At 35.6% G+C, this 20752-nt stretch overlaps 1 long non-coding RNA gene and 1 pseudogene across 1 annotated transcript; one reads left to right on the top strand and one right to left on the bottom strand.

Moving 5' to 3' along the window:
• Window positions 1-1713: 1713 nt before the first annotated feature.
• On the bottom strand, window positions 1714-2430 carry LOC122093310. The gene is made up of 2 exons (XR_006144416.1): window positions 2333-2430; window positions 1714-1984 (listed from the first exon to the last, which is right to left on the bottom strand). It is a non-coding gene; the product is annotated as an uncharacterized LOC122093310 (long non-coding RNA).
• A 15723-nt stretch (window positions 2431-18153) lies between these two features.
• Window positions 18154-18993, top strand: LOC122093538 (annotated as a pseudogene).
• The last annotated feature ends 1759 nt before the right edge of the window (window positions 18994-20752 follow it).

Below are 20752 nucleotides of genomic sequence, written 5' to 3'. Positions count from 1 at the left end.
AAGTGGTTAGAAGAAAAATGTTGTAGTAATTGGCAGATATTCTATTTGTTATCCGAAGTTTGGTAATCCTCTCTCATTTTCTAAATGTTTGTCTGATTGTGTATAACATGTTTTCTGGTTGAATTATATAGAAAACGAATACATTTTTTTCATGGAATATTTTTTCATATTGAAAGGTATAATAATAATATTGATAACCTTTTCCTTATACTTAGAATGACTTTTTGTTTTGCCAAAAAATCTAAATATATATATTTTTTCCATTGGTTAGGAGATCATCTTTAAAGTGCATTTTACCAAGAATATTGTGAAAGATGTCAGTTGAGCCACAAAAAGATATAAATTTATGGAGTAAAGTCACCAGCGAGATCAGTGATTTACTAGATTCGATGGGGTTAGTATCTTCATATGATTATTTCGTATTTTTTCTAATGAAATGACTCCCTAACCCTCCATCATTTGGATCCACCAATGTACTTCTATGTTTAGGGAGGAAGGGATACGCTTCACTAGGCATAGTGGATTATAGTTCCTCCCCACAAATTATTTATGTGCTTATTTATATATATTATATATATGTTTATAGGAGGAACCTAGTTCTATTTTATTTCTAGTGCTGAAATGCAGTGCAAAATTGTGTGGTTTGCATTTATTCAATTTTGTTGAGAATGTTGATCTTGGGATCTACTTGGCCTACAAATTTCAGCCTTATCTAAACCACCACATGTATTATTCTGAAATCAGGTCATCCAGCTCGAGGATCAACCTGTTAGATTGAGATCAATAAACTAACTCGACCATGTTGACTCGGTTTTCCTCTTCATGCTTTAGCTTCACTTCTCCCTTCAATTCCCATCGAAGCAGCAATATGGCTGGGCTCTACCCTGCAACTCCAAGTTTCAAAGATCAAACTAAAACATAATTGTTTGCTCTGTAACTAGAAGTTTCAAGTTCAAACTACAATAACGACATGTAACTGAATTTTCTAGTCGATTTTAGTTTTTACTCATAATACTACAACAACAGCTCAGCCTTATCCCAACTAAATGGTGTTGGCTAGTTTCCTACTCACAATCATACTTTAAAATTCTTTGTTTTCTAAGTTGGTTTTCCGGGTTTTATTTTATAACTTTGTTAAGGCTACTGTTTGAATTATGAGATTTCCCGAAATCAAATTTTGTTCTGTTCCCAATATCTAGTTTCCTTGTTCCACTATCCAACTTCATTATCTTGACATCCAGCCATTGGATTATTTTCAAATTTTGTTGGTAGATTCTGTTGTCTGATTAGGGTATTCAACCAGTAGACTGGCCACATCAAACTTGCCTTACTTCTATTTGAATAATTCTCTGTTTGCTGGTTTCTGGTTTACTAATAAATTTTTAAATTCCTTATTCTTAAGTGATTCACAAATATTATTGGTTCTGGCCTGGTCTGCTTCCTCCTGCGAGCACTTCAAGAAATACCTCTGATATGCATCATGTATAAACCAATATAATATGTTTTATACCATGCCGGTTTAGGGTTTGTGATTTATAGAAGCAAGATGAAAACAGCAGATGGAAATGAAGTAATTTTATTTTCAGTAGAAGTTTAGAAAGATTGGGACACTAAGGCTAAGGCTTTGTACTGTAACGTTTCTGTTCAAAATGCATACAGTGAGTCAAAAGAAGAAAACCCAACATCCCAGAGGATAATAATGGAATACAAAGGTGAAGATCAGAACTAAGTACCTTCAAATAGTGTCCATGTTAAGTTAGAAACATACATGGCTTCTACTGAAAAACAGAAAAAAAGAAAAGGAACTTCAACATCAAAGGAATCAACTCTCTTTGGCGTCTTCATAAGCCTCTTTCCTAAGCTCATCCTCATAAAAAATGGATATTGAGGGAGTCTCTGAATCTGCTCCACTTCTATCGACCCATCTGGACATCGAACTAACCAATCGAACACTCTTCAATTCCTCCATGCTCCATTTTCTCGTCTGCCGTTACCAGAAAGAACAAAACGATAATAATCATATATTCTGGATAAAATCTTTAATCAACAACCTTCTAAAACCCAATTGCAGAGACGTGCCCTCATAAAAATCCCAAAATAAAATCTCTTTTCTCTCATATTATCTAGTTAAATCCCTTTTCTCTCATATTATCTAGTTCCAACGGTGAGATCACCCCTCTCCACACCATGAAAAGAAAAGCCAAGCTGTAGAAAAAAACGGTGAGATCACTTCTCATAAAAATCCCTTTGAACTCTTCTGGTGAACTCTTTACAATCCCGTTAGACCCAATTGCAGAATTAGTCTTATGAATGTAAATTAGCCAAACGATACCTCAAGTTTTCAGATTTTTCAGTGATAATGCCCTATTCTCCTTCAAAAAACTAAGCTGTAGAAAGTAAAAACAATGAACATGATTTTCTTGTTTCTGCATGGCTGGAAAACCTGAATTCTGCTTACAGAAAAGAAATGCATTGCACCCTATAGAAGACTAAAATACAAATCCCAACACTAAAAAGAGTAGGCTTAATCAAGTCCTTAACTAAAACACTTAATAACAAGTAAAATAAAGATATATAAATAATTTCATATGCCTAGCCTCTACCCATATTATACGCCCATTAAGGTGGTCCATTACAAAGAAAATTCATTGGACGAAAGTCCCAATATGTATACAACCCAATCCAAGTCTTATTCCTAATAAAATAGGCTAATTTTGGTTATGTATTCATCATCTCTCTTGAGATCTGCATTACACCTGGCTATAGGTAGTGAAAGCTAGCAAAGGGCTTATCAGTATCTTTGGTTCTAGGCAAGGTATCAAGGATTGGTGTTTGGAGTCCAATAGTGGCAAGAAGAACTTTGTTAGAAGATTGTAGTGTGATACCAATACAACTGAGAGACCCCACTCATAGATACCTTAATGTAAGATTGGTCCACAAGTGATCCAATCCCAGGCAAGATTTGAAATTCTTGCTGAATAGAGAAGATGTCCTCCGATAGGCTTGGTTCTAGCTCTCCAACACTCTCTCACAGCAAACAAATAAAAGGAAAATAAGAAAAGAGAGAGAATTCGATGGAGGGTTGAGAAGGGCTGAATAGGGTATTTGACCAAAAGACTAGCCACATCAAACTTGTTTTACTTCTATTTAAATAATTCTCTGTTCGTTGGATTCTAGTTTTCCATGCAGTTCTGGTTTACTAAGGGATTTCTGAATTCCTAACTTTGAGGTGATTCAGAAACCCAATACTAGTGTGAATATAAGAAATTAACTAGCAACTTATTTAGCAACTTATTTTGATAAAAATGTGATAATTTTCAGGCTGTTCCTTAGTATACATCAGAGACAAACTGGGGTAGTGCTAAAGAGAAGGAAAACAACATTTTCCAACTTGGGATCGCCAGTGGATTCTTTATGGCCAATCTGGCAACTCATTTTGCTGGAAAATTTAGTAGATTCCACTTCAAGTGGCAATTTCCACTCAGCATTGCTTTCATCCCCTCCCTTATATTTCTTTGTGCCTCACTAGCACTTGATGAGACACCGAAAAGACTAGTTAGGTGCAGGAATTTTGAAGAAGCAGGAAAGATTTTAAGGAAAATGAAGGGATCTGAGAATATAAATGATGAATTAGAGGAAATTATTAAAGCTTGTGAAGCTGAAAGATTAGTGGAAAACCAGTGGAAGGAATTGTACAAATCTTAGAATCTTCCCTCTGTGATCATCTCCATCACTAGCCAAGTATGTCAACAGCTGGTGGGAGTTGACATTGTGATGTTCTATGCACCCCTAATCTTCTAGGCCCTTCACTTGGACACGAGGCCTCATTGTCATTAGTATTCATTGGAGTTGCAATTGTAGTGAATACACTTTTCTCTATATTTTTGGTAAGCATATTGGGCAGGAGGAAAGTGATGTTGGGACCTTGCACATTGATGCTACTAGTTGAGGTAACATTATTCTCTTTTTACTAAACATTGTTTGCTTAGCATATTAATTACACATTATCAATTGGAATTTCTTTATATTTTTTCTTTTTTATGCATGGTTTTCATATAGTGTAGGTTAGAAGAAGATTCGTGGGATATCGGAGCTACATATACTGGATAATTTAGGATCCCCATACACGTACGTAATACCTTAAGTATATACGATGGCCTGCTAGTGTGTGAACTTACTCAGATAGAATTAGGCCAAATCAAACTAACTCTGTGAAATACAATGGTAAAATATCAAGGCAAGCGTTTCAGATTATCTATGGAAAAGAAAGTTTGAAAGGTGGATTTTACTATTAATCATGTAGCAGTAAGGAATACTAGGTAATTTGATGCGAAACTAGGATTGGAGTTGAAATATGATTAGTAAGGAAGGAAAAGGGAAATTGAGAACTAGAATCAGAGTTATGATGGTTTGGTTCCTATGTCCAGGGAGATTTTCAAGGTTCATCCAAAGTCAACGGGCTATGAGTCCACAAAGGGCTGGTCAATGGCTTTGGATCTAGGCTAGGTATTAAGAATTGAGGTTTGGAGTCTTAAAGTGTAAAGAAGAACATAGTTAGAAGATTTTATCAGAATTTCTGTACAACAGAGAGAGATAGTGATGGAACTGGCAGAAAAATAAAAGATGATAAAGAAGAAGAGTGTAGAGAAGCACTCTAGTTTATGTCCTTAGAAATCATACCTTGAAATTATGCCATTACATTTTCTAATTCAAAAATAGCAAATACGCTCATTATTTGAGCAGTCAAACTTTTAGCCATAGGTTAATGACCAAACTATAGAATAGAGACTAAGACTAAACTTACAAATGACACAAAAGTAACATTAAAGTGGACACAACCCAGAGTAATCATTGATACCTACAGCTTCCTGTCCTTCATGTCAGATCAGAACAATAGATTTAGATCTTGTTTGTTGTTGATTTTGATCCCTATAATATTGGCACTCACAGATGGTCTCATCCTATACTCTGGCCAAATCATAAGCCATGGCTGAATAGTATTCCTTGAGCCAATCATCAAAGTTACTTATCATCCTTTACAGGGCATCATTACCAATACGTTAACCATTCAACTTTACAATTGTAATCTGTCAACCCAACAAACTATGGCTGAAAGGGGCACTTTAGCACCACTTTGTGCTTTCCATTACTACTATAAACCCAGTCCAACACCCAGAAATCACAGTATAACCAATTGAGTGCTGCACTACAAATCCAACCACATCAACCCGAGGGTGAAACATTTGTGGAGCAACACAAGCTATATAGAAGCCAAACATGACAATACTACAAGATATAATCAGATCAGACAGCATAATTTGTCAATTTGGCAGAGAACAACTTAAAATACCAGAACTTGAACAGAAGTTTCAAGCAGTATCTTGGTCTGTAGAGAATAAAGATATCAGGTCCTCAAGTCAAAATTATCATGCCCTACAGTTTGCCCTTTTGAAATAGCAGTGGAATGTGATGGTGTGAATCTCTTGGAGATTGCAATTGTAACTCTGTCATAAATGTAGAATCTATTCAGAGCTTGATTGGTTTTGTTCAATCAAACCTAACTTCCCAATCTACTCCACTCATTGATGCCTCCAAGTGATGCCACCAAAGTTAAAGAAGTGCTAATCTTTAACCTAATTGACCAAACTTACAAAACTAACCTTAATGGTTTCATGTGCAAATCGAAGTTATATATGCTAAAGAGGATTGCTAAACTATAGTAACCATACATGTAACCTAACATGAGTACCATTTCTAGAACTATTCACTTTACAGCAATGAAGGTGAAAACAACCCCTGTGCAGGTATAACATGGGGATGCTATTACAAACAGTTATGTAAAAAACAAAAACAAAAAACAAAAAAACAGAAAAGGTATCAAAACACTTCAATTTCCTTGGATGAAATGATATACAAAAGGAAAAATTAAATTTGAAGAGGATACCATAAGCAAAGTAGTCAAACATTAGAAATGAGGGGAAATTATATAATGTGCACCAAAGGGCAATAAATAATTACCAAGAGAGATTGCAAGAGTAGATTATGAGCAAATTATATCCACAAGTGGGTTCTGCATGGCCCCAAAAAAAGAAGTGATACTTTACTAATTAGATGGTTACAATATGAGCAAATGAATTTTAAAAAAATTTAATTTACTTCACACCATCAGCTCTGGAAGTTTGACCATGTAAATCTGCTTGCTTCTTTGATTTATCAAGCTCCATAATCTAGAAGGGTGCAAAATAAAGTTGTCATTCTAGTGGAAAGAATCTCCTAGATTCTTCAAAGGAGGACACATAATGAACTTTACCAGCTCCAAAAATTTCTGCAGAGCGATACAAGTTTCTTTTTCTAGTTCAACCAAAAAAGTTTCTTTTTCTAGTTCAACCAAAGCAAATGCCCAAGAAGGATCATGTTCATTTACTGTTCTTGCTGGAGACTTTTCAGCATGTTCCATTTCATGAGTGCTACATTTAGCGTGTGAATGGAATCCTTTAGATATGATGGACAAGCAATCCTTTATTAAGTTTCTGTAGCTTATCCTCCTTGAATCCTGGTCATACAAAATCATGCTCCAAAAGATCTGGGAACAGAAACAACTAAATTAAGGTCTATAAATGAATGTCTGACACATCTTAGTACTTAAATGGAACTCTTGCTGATAAAAGGAAATGAGGCTTGTCATTATACTAGAAGCATGTTGAGCAAGGACTCCCTGAGAAGGACCCAGTTCATGGTTTCTGTGATTCACCAAAGAAAACTGCTTTAGTCTAGCTAATCATTGACTCCTTGGGTTTCTACTTTTCATTTTCTTTTATTTTTTCCCCAGGGATGGAGGGATAAGGGACCATATAATTAAATCTGAATTATTTCACCTTTATCCACGGCATTACGAGGTAAGAAATCCCCTTCAAGTACACTGACCAGATATTGGAACAACATATAGCCTAGGTACTGCAAGAAGTAGATGAAAATAGGATGCCAAAGACATTGATTTAGTAAACCAAGATATCACAAAAGCCTTAGCATTCATGTCAACACCCTACCAGAAGAATATCATTAATGTAGAGTTCCTTTGTTCTTGTCTTTTCAATTCAATTTAACATTATTGTAAAGCATAGTTAGCAAATTCAGAGACAGTAAAAGTATGGTATGGGATAGTTTAGGTATAACTCGTTTTGGTCAATAAATTGAAAATTTTAGCATATATACAAAATATTAAGAAGATAAACCTCAATATTCACTGTGATAGTTTCAAAAGATCAAATAACACACTGTCAGAAACTTTGGACATAAGTCGCAACCGATGGAAAAATATGGACTACACTATGCAATACGAGGCATTTTTAAGCTTCCATATTGCATATTTCCGTCTATATTTCCATATTGCATACTTCCTTTTGTACTATCTGACAATGTGCATTTTGATCATTGAAACTTTCATATCACATGTTGAGGTCATTTTTTTCAAATATTATTATATCTTTTATATTTTCCCTTTTGAATTTTTTTAATATTTTGGGAAAAGAGCAGCTATATGAGGCTCTGGACATCTACTTGGCTGCCACAACTCAACTCACTAGCTCTGTCTAAATGGATATGGTCATATGGCTACTCAAACTATCTGAACAGGCCCTTTACCAAAGGAAGATGGCTTTATTTTGCTTCTCCTTCAATGGTTACAGTTGAATTCAACATCTAAATTTAAAACATCTTTGAGCCTTTGGGCGTGTGTTGGTGTAAATGTGCTGAAAGTGACAAAAGAATGTGGACCCATTACTGTCAGCATATGATACCAACCCTTAATTAAAAAGAAACCAAATATCTTTTTGATGTGGGCTAGTAATCATCCAGGCATGAACTTGTCTACAATTTGACTAAGGTGGCCCAAACACTTGGACATCAGATTCATGCTTTGACAGCCTTAGACAAAATCCCCCAAAGAACCCCTATGGCCAACCCAGCCAAGTTCTTCTTAATTTATCATTTTCATCAGTTTGTTTGAGTTATCTGAGGGGGAAAATGACAGTTCACAAATCGTAACTACTGCAACAGGTAGAGAATGGTAAAATTCAACTCACATAGGAATCCATTGGTTCACCCAAGTTCTTGTCAGTCACTTCCCTCCCACTGCTGGAACTTTCCAGCCCAAGAACAAATGGTGACCAAGCCTGGCATGCAACAAAGTGGGGAAGAATAACAACTCACGTTTAAGTAAGACAAATATATGCAAAATTATCCATGGAAAGCCAAGGCTTAATTAATTGCCCTGACCAACATGTGGCCGAATATCCTAACCAAGTAGAATACAACGGATTCCTGTTAAGAAAGTCTAAATTTTTAATAAGATCTAAAATGGTGAATAGGAAGAGCAGTGTCTTCAATTCTCAAATCTCAACAGTAGATTACCTCTTTACCCTCATTTTATTTTTTTGTTACTAGAAGTAAGCAAAGAATAGGTTAAATAAATAAAAACATGTACATGATTGATGTCCAAGCATACCTAGACAGAAAGAAAATTAAGTATAAAATCGATTTGAATCTTTACCTTTAGCATTACCATCGGTAAAGGGATCAAATCAACTATAATAAATAAGAGATCCAAGATTAGCCATCAAACTGATACCTAAATCGCCCTTGAGCATCCCTAGCATCCCTAGATATGTATATTGTTACAAAATTCAGATGGCCATCCCAAAAATAAGTATTCCTAACTCGTGTTGCTTTTTTCTGCAAAGGAAGACCACTGCTGAATTTGATTCTTTATAACAATGGATTATCTTTCAAGCAATAGAGGATAGCAATGATTTGACATATAACCATTATTGAAGGTGAACCAAAATCATTTATGGGCCTGACTAGTCCCACGGGTCCATACTGACCCCACAACCTCATGGACCCGGTCATACCAGGGTTGAATGAGAATCACTCAACTTTCATTGAAAGTAGTGAAGAGCACTAAAGACCCCCATGTGAGTGGCCCAAGGTATGTCTAGTGAGAGTCAAACTTAGAACGTCCGAGTTTACGGCTCATACCAAGTTCATTGCTCACCAACTGCGCTACCCCCTTGGGTTTGAACCCATTTCTTCTTAGCCAAATGTAAACCATAAAAGTGTGCTAAAAAGTATGCAGTAAAATTGGTATAAAGACCAATGTCCTCGCAAGGCAGCAAATATGATCACCACCATGTTTACGAAAAATACCATCAAAGCCATCGTAATCATGATTTCTCAAAGCACACCCATCACAAGAATCATTCTCATTACCACCTACACAATTAGAGCAATTCAGGTGTAAGGGAACAAGAATCATTATATTTATTAGCAAAATCAAAATAGAATGCCAACCACATAAAATTGGATCTTCTTAATATAGTAATTAAAACTATCCCTATAAATCTTATTCATAGCAAAGATAATGAGTTCCATCTTATAGCAAGAATTAATAATAATTCAAAACACCATAAATAAGTTAGTGTTCTTGCAATATTTTTCAAACTTTAATGTCATTGTGAAAGTCATAGAACTGATACAATTATCCAATTTTTTTTTTTAATTAAGCAAATTATGATGAATCTCATTGACATCCTTAGCGTTAAAGTTTGCAATAAGATACTTGCTTCATGAACTGTGTTTTGTGGCATCATAATAAATTTATAAACATTGCTCAATTTTTGTGCACTTCTTTCACTTTACCCACTTAATCATATCCTGAATCTTTACTAACGCACCTCTTAGTACCACCAACCCATTTTAAACAATAAGATTTAAAAAATACGTGGTGTAATAAACAGAAAACATCTCACCATTATGCAACAAAGCTCATTTACGATTAATCCATTGCTATATATGATTGATCGTAACATCAGCGGTGAGTGCATTATCCACTATAATAGAGCAATCTTTCTTATGAAGATTCCAACTTAGTACTTGAGCCTTTATATGCTCACCAATAGCTTTCCCATTATGGAGAGTTGGAAACATCTTATAAGAAATAATTTTCTTAGTAAAGGTCCATTCGTCAACAATGTTCTTTCTCCTTGTTAAAACGAACACCAAAGAAACATGAAAAAAGGCGAACATATTAAAACAAGATGATATATAGATTTAACGTGATTCATACATTAATGTGATATGTTACATCCACCGGCAAAGCTGAAGTTGATTCATTATATTAGAAGAAAAGATATAATAAAGATATCTCAAGAGCACCCAAACTTGTTGTGCGGGGCTCGAGCCCAATTAAAAGGATTCATGGTTGGGCTTGGGTTTTAAGAAACTGGGCCCAACCCGACCCTGTTTCACCTAATTCTTGGGATGTCAAAACTTGTCAATTGTGTGACTATGATCCTGGTTGAAAGCTCATTCACAATTTCTTCTTTACTGTTGCCTACTAGGAAAATTGAAAAAAATAAGATTATTTAGTTACATTATTCATGAGTCCAAGAAGTTATGATTCTAAGCATTAGGATATCAGTTTGTGGTGAGTTTTCTATTTTGGAAAACATGATGGATTTCTATTTAGTAATTTTATTTGATTAAGAATTATAATTGGAGTCAATATTTAAGTTTTTATTTTTATTTGTTGAGGGAAGGGATTAAATGCTTGTGGGGATTGATAAAGTAGGTTAGTCAGTAAATTTTGACAACTTGTACTTGCGGTTGCTAATCTGCTTTCAGGAAAAGTAATCAAAACTTGCAATGGAGATATGCTATTCAGCCTATATAGGTTTTGGGCTTAATAGACTTAAAGATAGATATTACTATGCCAAATTTTCAAACAGATAGGCTAGATGGAACTTTCCAACCCTAGGAGCACACTTGGAATCTTGATATATATATATATATATATATATGGATTTATATTATAAATGCATGATTTTTTTTTCTTGGATAAATGCATGAGTCTAATCATATGTTATTTGTGGATGACAATTAGTTGCAAAATCCTTGCATACTATTTTCTTAAACAAAAGCATGCAAACAATAACATCCAATGAAAATAAAAAATCTATTACTCCATCCCCAACCCCTCCAAAAAAAAAAAAAATCCAAGCAGCTGTTACTAGGTTCATTTAATATATTGGTTTGGAGGAAGGGAGAGATGGAAGAGTACATTTTCATTAACAATGCACCAGTCTACCTTGATTTAATGGTGGCTACCATCACTACAGGGTTTTTGAGGATTAGTGGATATGGGTGGTGGGCCAGGCCCACCGACAATGGCCCTGTTGACACTGTGGTAGGTTCATTCCTAGCTCGGTTGGGTTGCATCAGGTTAGACCAGGTTGAGATGGACAGGGTCAAACCGGGTTGAACAGAGTTGACTCGGTTGTTCCATTTTAAAAGGCTTAAATTAAAACATTAATATCTTACAATCCGTGTGGTCATTTTGACGTGCCACATATCGACGCGAAAGATTTGCTGAGAACCTTCCATCAGTACGGTGATAAATCTCAGATAAAAAGATAAAATCCATAAAATAACATCAGATTTGAATGATATTTTACATACATGTTTAGAACAACCAAATGAGGTCATCTCAATGGTTTTGGCCAAAATCTAGGGTTGGGATACCAAGAAATACACCAAGAGTAAAATGGTAATCTCTGTCATTTGGTCACATTGTGAATCAGTTGGGTCTTGATCATCATTGCCAAGGCATTCTCCCAAGGTGTCAAAATTCAGGGTCTACAACTCGCAACTAGCTTGTATCATTGAGTGACCGATGGCGAATTCCGAGACCAGGGATACCACCTATATTGCAGTAGCAGTAAGACTCCATTTGGATTTAACTTTGATGTTAGGCTTGCGTGACAATAATCTTACATTCCAACAGTGACCACCTTACTATTGTGATGTGATGTACTTTTATACTAGATTGCATTGGGCTAGGCTAACAGACCTTGGTGCTACAACCCCTTTCTAGTAGAGGGAAAGGTATTAGCTAAACCCACCTGTGGTAGGTCTAATGATCAAATTTCAGAATATCACATCCACAGTATGAGGTGATTGTTGCTGGAGCCGGACATGCCCGGCGTGGCTGATGGTGATTCCGAATTATTAATAAGGGTTTACCAGGCAATCAAAATGCATATGTAGGGACCAGTATGCTCCTAACTCTCAACTAGGTTATATCGCTAGGTGACTGTTGAGAATTTCAGCACCAGGGATACCATCTATGTTGCAGTAGCACTAAGACCCTATCTGGACTTTGTTTTTATAATTATATTTGTATGATAATAATCGGATCATATTTTGCATTCATTTAATCTTGTTAATACATATCGTTGCATCATACTTGATTGTGCTTGCTTATATGTCCCACCCCTCGCTGGGCTTCATGGAAGCTAACCACATTTGTTGTATGTTTTTTTTTAAGATCTTGATTCAGGTATTCCCTCCAATACCATTGTGGAGACTCCAACATTGTTTGAAGATGAGCTGTGGGTAGAGGAGCTGGCAGAGCACGAGCAAGGTTGTGTTTGTGATGACTATGCCTATAGGGCATGCTGAGGATGATAGATGTCATTCTTACCTTTTGATTATTTTGTGTAGATACCTGATGTAATACTCTGGATAGTACATGTAATTACGTCTTGACAGGAATTCACATTCTTCTTGTATAAATACAATACTTATCACTAGGAGTTCACTAGTTATATTATCTTACGGTTTATTAAATACTTGTGGATTTTAGTTTATTTTATATTTTTTTTATCTTAAAGTACTGCATGAGGATCCTAGTTGGAATATTGGATATGAGAGTATGTCCAAGTCACAAGCCTTCACGTAAATAAAGGTGGGGTGTAACAAAAAGCCTAAGGAAAACTTGAGAACCTTCAATTGGAATCACGATTTGAGCTAGCAATTGAGTTCGTTTATTAAGTAGGGTTAGGCTTATGAAATTATTAAATCTTTCGAGTTGGTTCTTTTGCTTATCTAGATTTTTGGTGTTGGAATCAGTAAGGTTTGGATTCCTAGGCTGGTAAGATTTTGGAGTGAATCCTGTGGGTTGGTCTCGGTCCCCGTTTGAGTCTTTGTTGGAAGATCTGAATTTAGGCTGATTGGATTTATTTGGGTTTGTCTTTGGTAAATTTGGTTATGTGCCAAGATCACTTGGGAATTTCCAAACCTGAATTTTACAGCGTGAATTTATAAGAATCTAACACCCGAATCTTTTGCAATATCAATATTGTGATTGATTCTTAAACCCTTTAATTAAAAGTTATAAATCATATTTTCAAGTATCGGTATCATATCGACCATATTGTATAGGTATCGGTTGAGACCGATCCTTGATCCTTGATTGATCTGAATCGGTTTCTTGTATTGTTTCAGGGGTAAAACAGTAAAAGAAAAGTATTTTTTTCTTAAAAACAAGGGGCAAAAGTGACCGATACCCACCGATCCTCTCCAATACCGAAAACTAAATCCATGGTTATAATTGATTCCATTTGATTTTTTGATCAAAGGTTGAAATTGCTTGGGATTTATCTTTTGAGTTTTCTATGGATCAAACCGGTTTAAATAGGTTTCAAATTGGTTCAGTTGGATAGACTTGAGCATGATTCTTGGCCTAGATTTCTTTTGGGACCCATCCGGATCAGTTAAAGTTTTGGTTCAGGTTTAGGCATCACAGGTTCGGTTTGGAGTTGCATTACAAGCATGAGTTTATATCGATTCTTACACTACATGAAATCTGAGTGGATTTGGGTTTTATTTATTTATTTTTCATTTTCTTATGAAATCAAATCACTTTTTCGTCACTAAAAAAATGTTGCATTTCATAGAATTTGGGTTCATTCATTTACATGTGAACCAACTTTAAAAGAAAAAAAAGTATTCTTTTCAAATGCATTTTTAACCAAATTTTTTTTATTCAAAAATATAAAATTTCAGAATTCAACTTAAAAAAAAAATTAAAAAAAAAAAAAAAACTTTCATAAAAAAGGGATTTCAAATGCCTTTTAGCTTATGAGGCCATGATCACATATTTAATATATTTTTTAAGTAGATTGCCATGCTTTGTGTAATCAATGAATGCCATGCCTAGTATAAGCATTCAATAATTGTCATCTTTTATGCATAACCCTTCATGTTTAAATAGTTCTTTGTGTAATGTAATATAGGATAAAATGATTTAACAACTTGGTTATGCTAATGCATTCTTTATTCCTTAGATAAATTAGAATTTTACTTATGACCTAGTATATGAATAGCAAATAGGTTGTATGCAATAGGGTTTAGATAAAAGGGGACCGGTCCGAATCAAGCCAGTCAGGTGCCTAATATCTTCTCAGCTTATAATTTGACACTTATCGTGAGATCTGAACGCAAACCATATCTTGTCCCATTAGCCATTAGTTCTTTCCATCCCAAGGGGAAGAGAGACATATTTTTTGGTCCTAGGCTCTCCCATAGGTGGTTCCCTATTTTCGGTTCAACGTGTCTGTGACATTGGAGGATACATGTTCACATGCGTGCATTCGCGTAATTCCTCTTTTAGAGAGGCTTATCTCCAACCATATCTCCACAATAGAATCATCAGATTTTTATACATACAATTTCGTGTGGGTAGAGGAATATAATGGCTACAAGATTTTTACTCCCATTGTACATTTAATTCATTTTGTGACAAGTTGCTTTCACACTCCCTGACTCATGACACAAGACAAATAATCTACAAGTTCTTTGGCTTGAGGTCTCCAAAGTAGTTTAGACTTCAAAAATAAGTAAAAATATGATCATGCTCTCTCTCTCTCTCTACATTTTGAAAATGATAATTCATTGTGATACATGGAAGGAAAAAAGTTAAAATTTGAGAAATTGATTCACTGTGATCCATAAAGTTAAGATTTATTGTCAATATAAAGACATCCACATTTTGAATCTATAAAATTGAAATGACCATATATAGTTTTTAATTCCAATCATTTACTTGGCATGTGACAATCTGTTCAAGTGGGAGAATTTTAACTGATGTGGATATAATTGTCATATCAAACAACTTTAATAAGTTAATGAATGAGAGGTTCTAACTTCCTTAATTATGTTATGTAGATAGGAGTTGTAATCCCTTTAACTACTTGTTTGTTGATAGTAAGAGATATTAAGTAGCTTTACCAAAAAAAAAAAAAGAGATATTAAATAGAGATTGATTGCATCTCTTTGGTTGATAAAAACACAAGAGAACCATCATCTTAGTGTTATTGAGAGAGGGATTAAGAAGGGATAAAAGACTAGTCAAGTACATATATACATCAAAGAGGAGCACATTACTTTTGAGTCACTCACAAGGAAAGGCAAGCTTAACCATGAGCAACTTGGGAATCAATCTTGGACCTAATGGAGGTATGCATCTAGATCTTTATTGATGTAATTCCGCATTTAGTGATTGATTTAAACTCACAGATACACATAAACAATGAAGTACTTTATTGATCATGTTCACACCGATCCTCCATCTTAATGTAGATGGCAGGAGGACCCAAACGTCCATCTCAATACATGAGCATGTATCCCCATATCCTCCCAGCCCTTGGATCACTAATTGGACCACCAATTAATTGGAGATGATATTTTTCTCTTGGAGATCAGCTTTATTCCACACAAGTGCCAATGATAAAAAATTTGAGATCAGATAAGCATTTGGATTAGAATCGATCATTGTCAATTCTAGTAGTAATCAATCCGGATCGGCCGATTACTATACGGAAACTAGGTCAAATTCTGACCGATTCTTCATCGATCCTAATTCCTGACCAAAAAAGTTTTGGTTGAAATAAGCTCACCCCAAAAAAAAAATAGTTAAAGCAAAGTTTGGATTGGTAATAAATTAAAACCCATTTTATTGAAGCAGTCATAAGGAGTTTTTATTTTATTCAAAAGATGGCGTTCATAGTTTTCTACAAATAGTCATTGCCTCGTAGGCAATGTGCTTAACCAGAGGGACTTCATTGTTATTAACCTTTACACAAAAAATACTCCGTTTAAACATAGTGGGATAGTAATCCATGGCCAAAAGTTAGTTTGGTTTTCTGTTAGCAAAGGTCCAAGTTATTCCTCATCACTCAATGTCTCATTAACTTCCCATCCTTCCTCATTAGCCTTTATAATCCCATAGAGAAGGCCCCGTGATGATCCCTCAAAACTTTTTCCTGTCATCAAGGAATTTTTTTGTATGGATTAAAGTAAGCTAAAGATAATGGATGGAAGGTGATGGAAGTCTGAGTTTACCCCCCAAAAAAAAGGTGATAGAAGTCTAGAGTGACTCGAAGGAGCTTGAAGAGCTTATTTTGGAAAAAAAAAAAAGGCACCAAAACATGGCCTTGGAGCTTCATCCCATGTTTTTTGGATATCTATGATATCATTGCCAATGCAAATTTTTGGGTCTGGCCCACCAACGAAGTGGTCATTTCTCTTAAAACTTTTGCCTACCAAATTATGCACAGTAAAACACGTATCTCACTCTCCAGTTATGATGTAGATATACATTCTGTTTTTATTTAATGCATTTTTTATTTCTCATAAAAAACAAAAACAAAAAACAAAACCATTTCTGTACAATCTTGCAAAATTCCCTCTGAAAAATGACAATCAGGCCTACGTCCAAGTGCACCATAATAATAAGAGACCCTGAATGGTTGTCTAGAGTTGGGACATTGAATAAGGCTCTAGCAGCCTCCCTATCCAAACAGACCCTATAAAGCTACACTGAAAACCTGGATTCCTTGTTGGCAAGAGACCCTTTTCCAGCCACCAAACGAGTTGGCCACTCTGACTCAGCCTACACGACTCCCTTCAGGCTCCAGCTGGCTAAAACACCTTATACAAAGTTGACCTCACTTAGTTGACAAGACAAGCAAAAAAATCAATTAAAGGGAATTAAAAAAAAAAAGAAAAAAAGATTACATAAATAGCAACTGCATTGGTTAAACCACCAGACATTCTCAATATGCCACCAATTCCAGCGCTCCTGGAGAGTCGTCTTCTCTCAAATACACTGAATTCAATGTATAAAATATTGAATATTTATCTTTTTGCTTCAAGAACAATTTTCTCAACCTACAGCTATTGACTGTTTCATTCTGCTTCTCCATGTCCTACTCCAAATCTTCCTTGAATCAAGTAAGGTAGTGCTTGAGGCACTAGACTCTGTTTATGCCATTCAGTGTCAAAGTTGTCACATCTTAGAAAATAATGCAACCGTCCAGAACCGTCTAATGCGAACTTGGAATAACTCAACCCTATACAAACCGGATTACAAGGTGAGGGAACCAACACCATAATAATCCACATCAAATCTCTATCGAAATCGATGTGGTATCAGCCCTGCCCCATATGACTGATGTGGGATCGTAATGTCACTGTCATACAATGGTATTCAAAGATCAACTTTTGTGAAAATCAAGATGGCTAGGATTCTGAATCAAGTGAGGGAGATGGAACAATCACTGCTAAGCGTATGATTTAACAAGTATGGTATGGGCACAGTTATTATGACCACAACTGCAATGCAACTGTATCATGCTATGACCCAAGAGTAGAGAATACTTAAGAACACAATTAGGAGAAAGAGAATGTCTGGAAAGAACTGCACTTTAGACTTTTTAATGCAAAGAGTCTCCAAGAGAACAAGTTATCTTAGAAGTCCAAATTATGATTTAAGTATCTGGGAAGAAATGATGCAAAACCTCTCAAAAACCCTTCCCCTTCCACCTCTTCTTCAAAAGTAAATAAGTCCTTACCCTTGACACTACAGCAACACCTACAAATCAATAAACAAAACTAAAGTAGAGAATAATCCTGGATTTCTACTCTTTTCTCTCAGTATTCCTTATCTGATTTATCATGATACAGGATATATGCATAGTATACACCTCATAATGATTAGTACTACCACATAAGTCAACCATATATCATAAAATTTAATATTTATCCTATTTTCTTTTATTGTTTGAATCCAAGAATCCTCCATGAATTAAGCTGGTCTGTTGTGTGTAGCATAAGTTTTTCACTCAGTTCACACTCATGACATTAGACAAATAAGAGATAAAGTTGTTCCCATCAAAGAGATGCCTATGGCTATATAATTCTCAAATACCAATCTGATCTCTTCTCCAAATCATCCTGCAAAGAAGAGGCAGTGAGATGACCATAGAGCTGGAGCACCATACAGCCCCTGATGGACTCCTAGAAAATGTATGAGCAAATTTCATCGGCGGAAATGCATCCGGAGGAGAACTGAACATGGCACCCACATCAACCCAAATTTGGGAGGAGTTACCACTTCTAGTTGGGAGAGATGGGTCAATGGAAGTTCTTCAGAGGCTTCCCAGTCTAGGGAGATGGATATCTATGGGAGCTGAAAGCTGGGAGGAACTGCTCAATGGAATTCAGCCTGCAAATAATTACGAACGCTCCAAGAATCTTGATTCAGATTGTAGTGCAGTTAGTTCAACTCCAAAACCAAATCCTATCAAGGCTGAGAAGGTGGCAACTAGACACTTCAGGGGAGTGAGGAGGCGACAGTGGGGTAAGTATGCAGCAGAGATAAGGGACTCATCAAGAAAAGGAGTTCGGGTTTGGCTTGGGACGTTCGAGACGGCTGAAGAAGCTGCCCTTGCTTATGATAAAGCTGCTTTGAGAATAAGCGGTCCTCGGACTTATCTCAATTTTCCGCTGGAGATTGTTGCAGAGGCTATGGAAGACACACATTCTGTGAACTGTTTCTCAACATCTTCACAAGCCAGTTATACTACAGAACAAAACAGCTCTCCCTACCCATATTCAGGACGAAGGGAAGCAACTCCTAAGCCACAAAAAAGAGCTGCCAGAGAGTGGGATCAGAATGTTGAGAGTAGGCCAATGATCGAGCAACCTGCATGGAAGAAACTAGCTAATATGGAGCAGATGTTATGGAGTGAATTTGATGTACTGGAGTTTCAGGACCTTGGGAGCGATTACTTGGAGAGTTTGTTGTCTTCCTGACAATCTTCCCCAAATGAAGAAAAAATGATGACAAAAATCCATTCATTAGTGTTAGTACTGCAAGTTTTGACAGTATAATTGTGATGTATAAAATTCTTCAACCATGTGGACAAGCTGAAAAAGCTTGATGCAACATATTCATTGTTGCCAGGCATCTGTCTAGTGAGGCTTTGTTGTTGTTCATATACCACTATTCTAAATGAAATTGGGAGAAAAAGATATATCTTTGTAAGCATATCCATGTTCCAAATGGTGGCCGGCAAGGTTTTGCGGCGTCAGATATATGTGTTCATACTATATGATCTTCAAGCAGTAGAATGAATGAAAGATGAGGGGCAGGAGTTGATCTTTCCAATGATTAGGACAAGCTGCAAATCAGTCAAAAGCTCAAGGAATGGAAGTATAACTCTCAGTTCCTTCAATCAAATTTCATAAAACCCTTCTCTTCTTTGTTCAGTGTTAGAAGTTTATATAATTAAAGGGCTAATGCTCTCTTCTATTATTATCTCAATAATTCGAAAAGAATAACTACCTACATGTTTGCTGAGTTATTGTCTGGTATACACACATAATCATATACCATAGACCACATTAGCATTCTCAACACTCGCTTTGTAAATAGTACAGTAAGGCTCCATTTGTTTTCATGTAAAATACTGAATATATAAATTTTTTTCCGAGAAATGGTTAGCTGGTCATAGCTAGATAAATTTTATTATTGATCTAAAAATAATGGAGTTAGAAGACTATTAGGACTTGTACCAGTGAGATTTCAAGAAATCCTGTAAGGCTTGTACATAAAAAAAAAATTTCCCTATGTAACTTTAATATGAGATTAATTTCTGAACTTTTTAGTATTTTTAAATTAAAACAAACTGAACATAGCAAAACTTCTTCATTTTATACTACATAGCCTTTAGAATATCCTTGCATCTTTTTGCCACGGCTACATCACAAGGACTAGAAAAGATTGTCTGAAAAAGGGGGAGTCAAGCAACATCATCACATCCAATTTTTTTTTTTTTTTTTTCTAATAGAAAAGGAAATAAATGCATTAAAGTAAAGAAATGACAACATTGTTATCCGGATTACAGATGGACATAAAAGATTTCCTAACCATAGCATTGTAAGCTATATTGAAAAAAAAAAACCACATCATTCTCAGGCTTGAACCAAAAACAGATGGACATGGTGCAAAAGGAGAAAAGCTTCAAAGCCCAATAAACACCACCTCAATATCTCCTCAGGCAAAAGTTTACAAAAATTTAATAACATGCATATTTTTATCATCCATGAGGCAGCCAAAATTGGGTTAAACTGTAATGTATAAAATTTTGATATTGCACATCAGCAATGATAAAGAAAGTGATTTCCCAAAGTTAAATTTTTATTTTTTTCATTTTTTTGTCATTCCCGGTGGAAGAATAAAATAAAATAAAATCAAAAGTTCATGCGATTTTCGAAGAAAAACAAAAGAAAGGTTCCAACCACGAGAAATGATCCTCCTTGATGAAAAGGAAGCATAGTGAAGTATAAGTTTAAGCTCTCTCTCTCTCTCTCTCTCTCTCTCTCTATATATATATATATATATATTTGGGTGGAGGGGTTGGCTGAGGAGAGGGAAAAAAACCTTCTGATGCGTCCATCAGATCCAAGTAATCCATGATTGAACCCAGGCAAAAAGCTTGAGCTAAGAAATGTATCATGGAGACAACTTTGGTGACCAAAAGCTATACAGCTTACTCCATGCATACTCTGA

Source organism: Macadamia integrifolia, chromosome 11 (genome assembly GCF_013358625.1).
Source record: "Macadamia integrifolia cultivar HAES 741 chromosome 11, SCU_Mint_v3, whole genome shotgun sequence".
NCBI lineage: Eukaryota > Viridiplantae > Streptophyta > Magnoliopsida > Proteales > Proteaceae > Macadamia > Macadamia integrifolia.
Note: the sequence above shows the minus strand (reverse complement) of the source record. Positions and strands in the feature narration are given on the sequence as shown.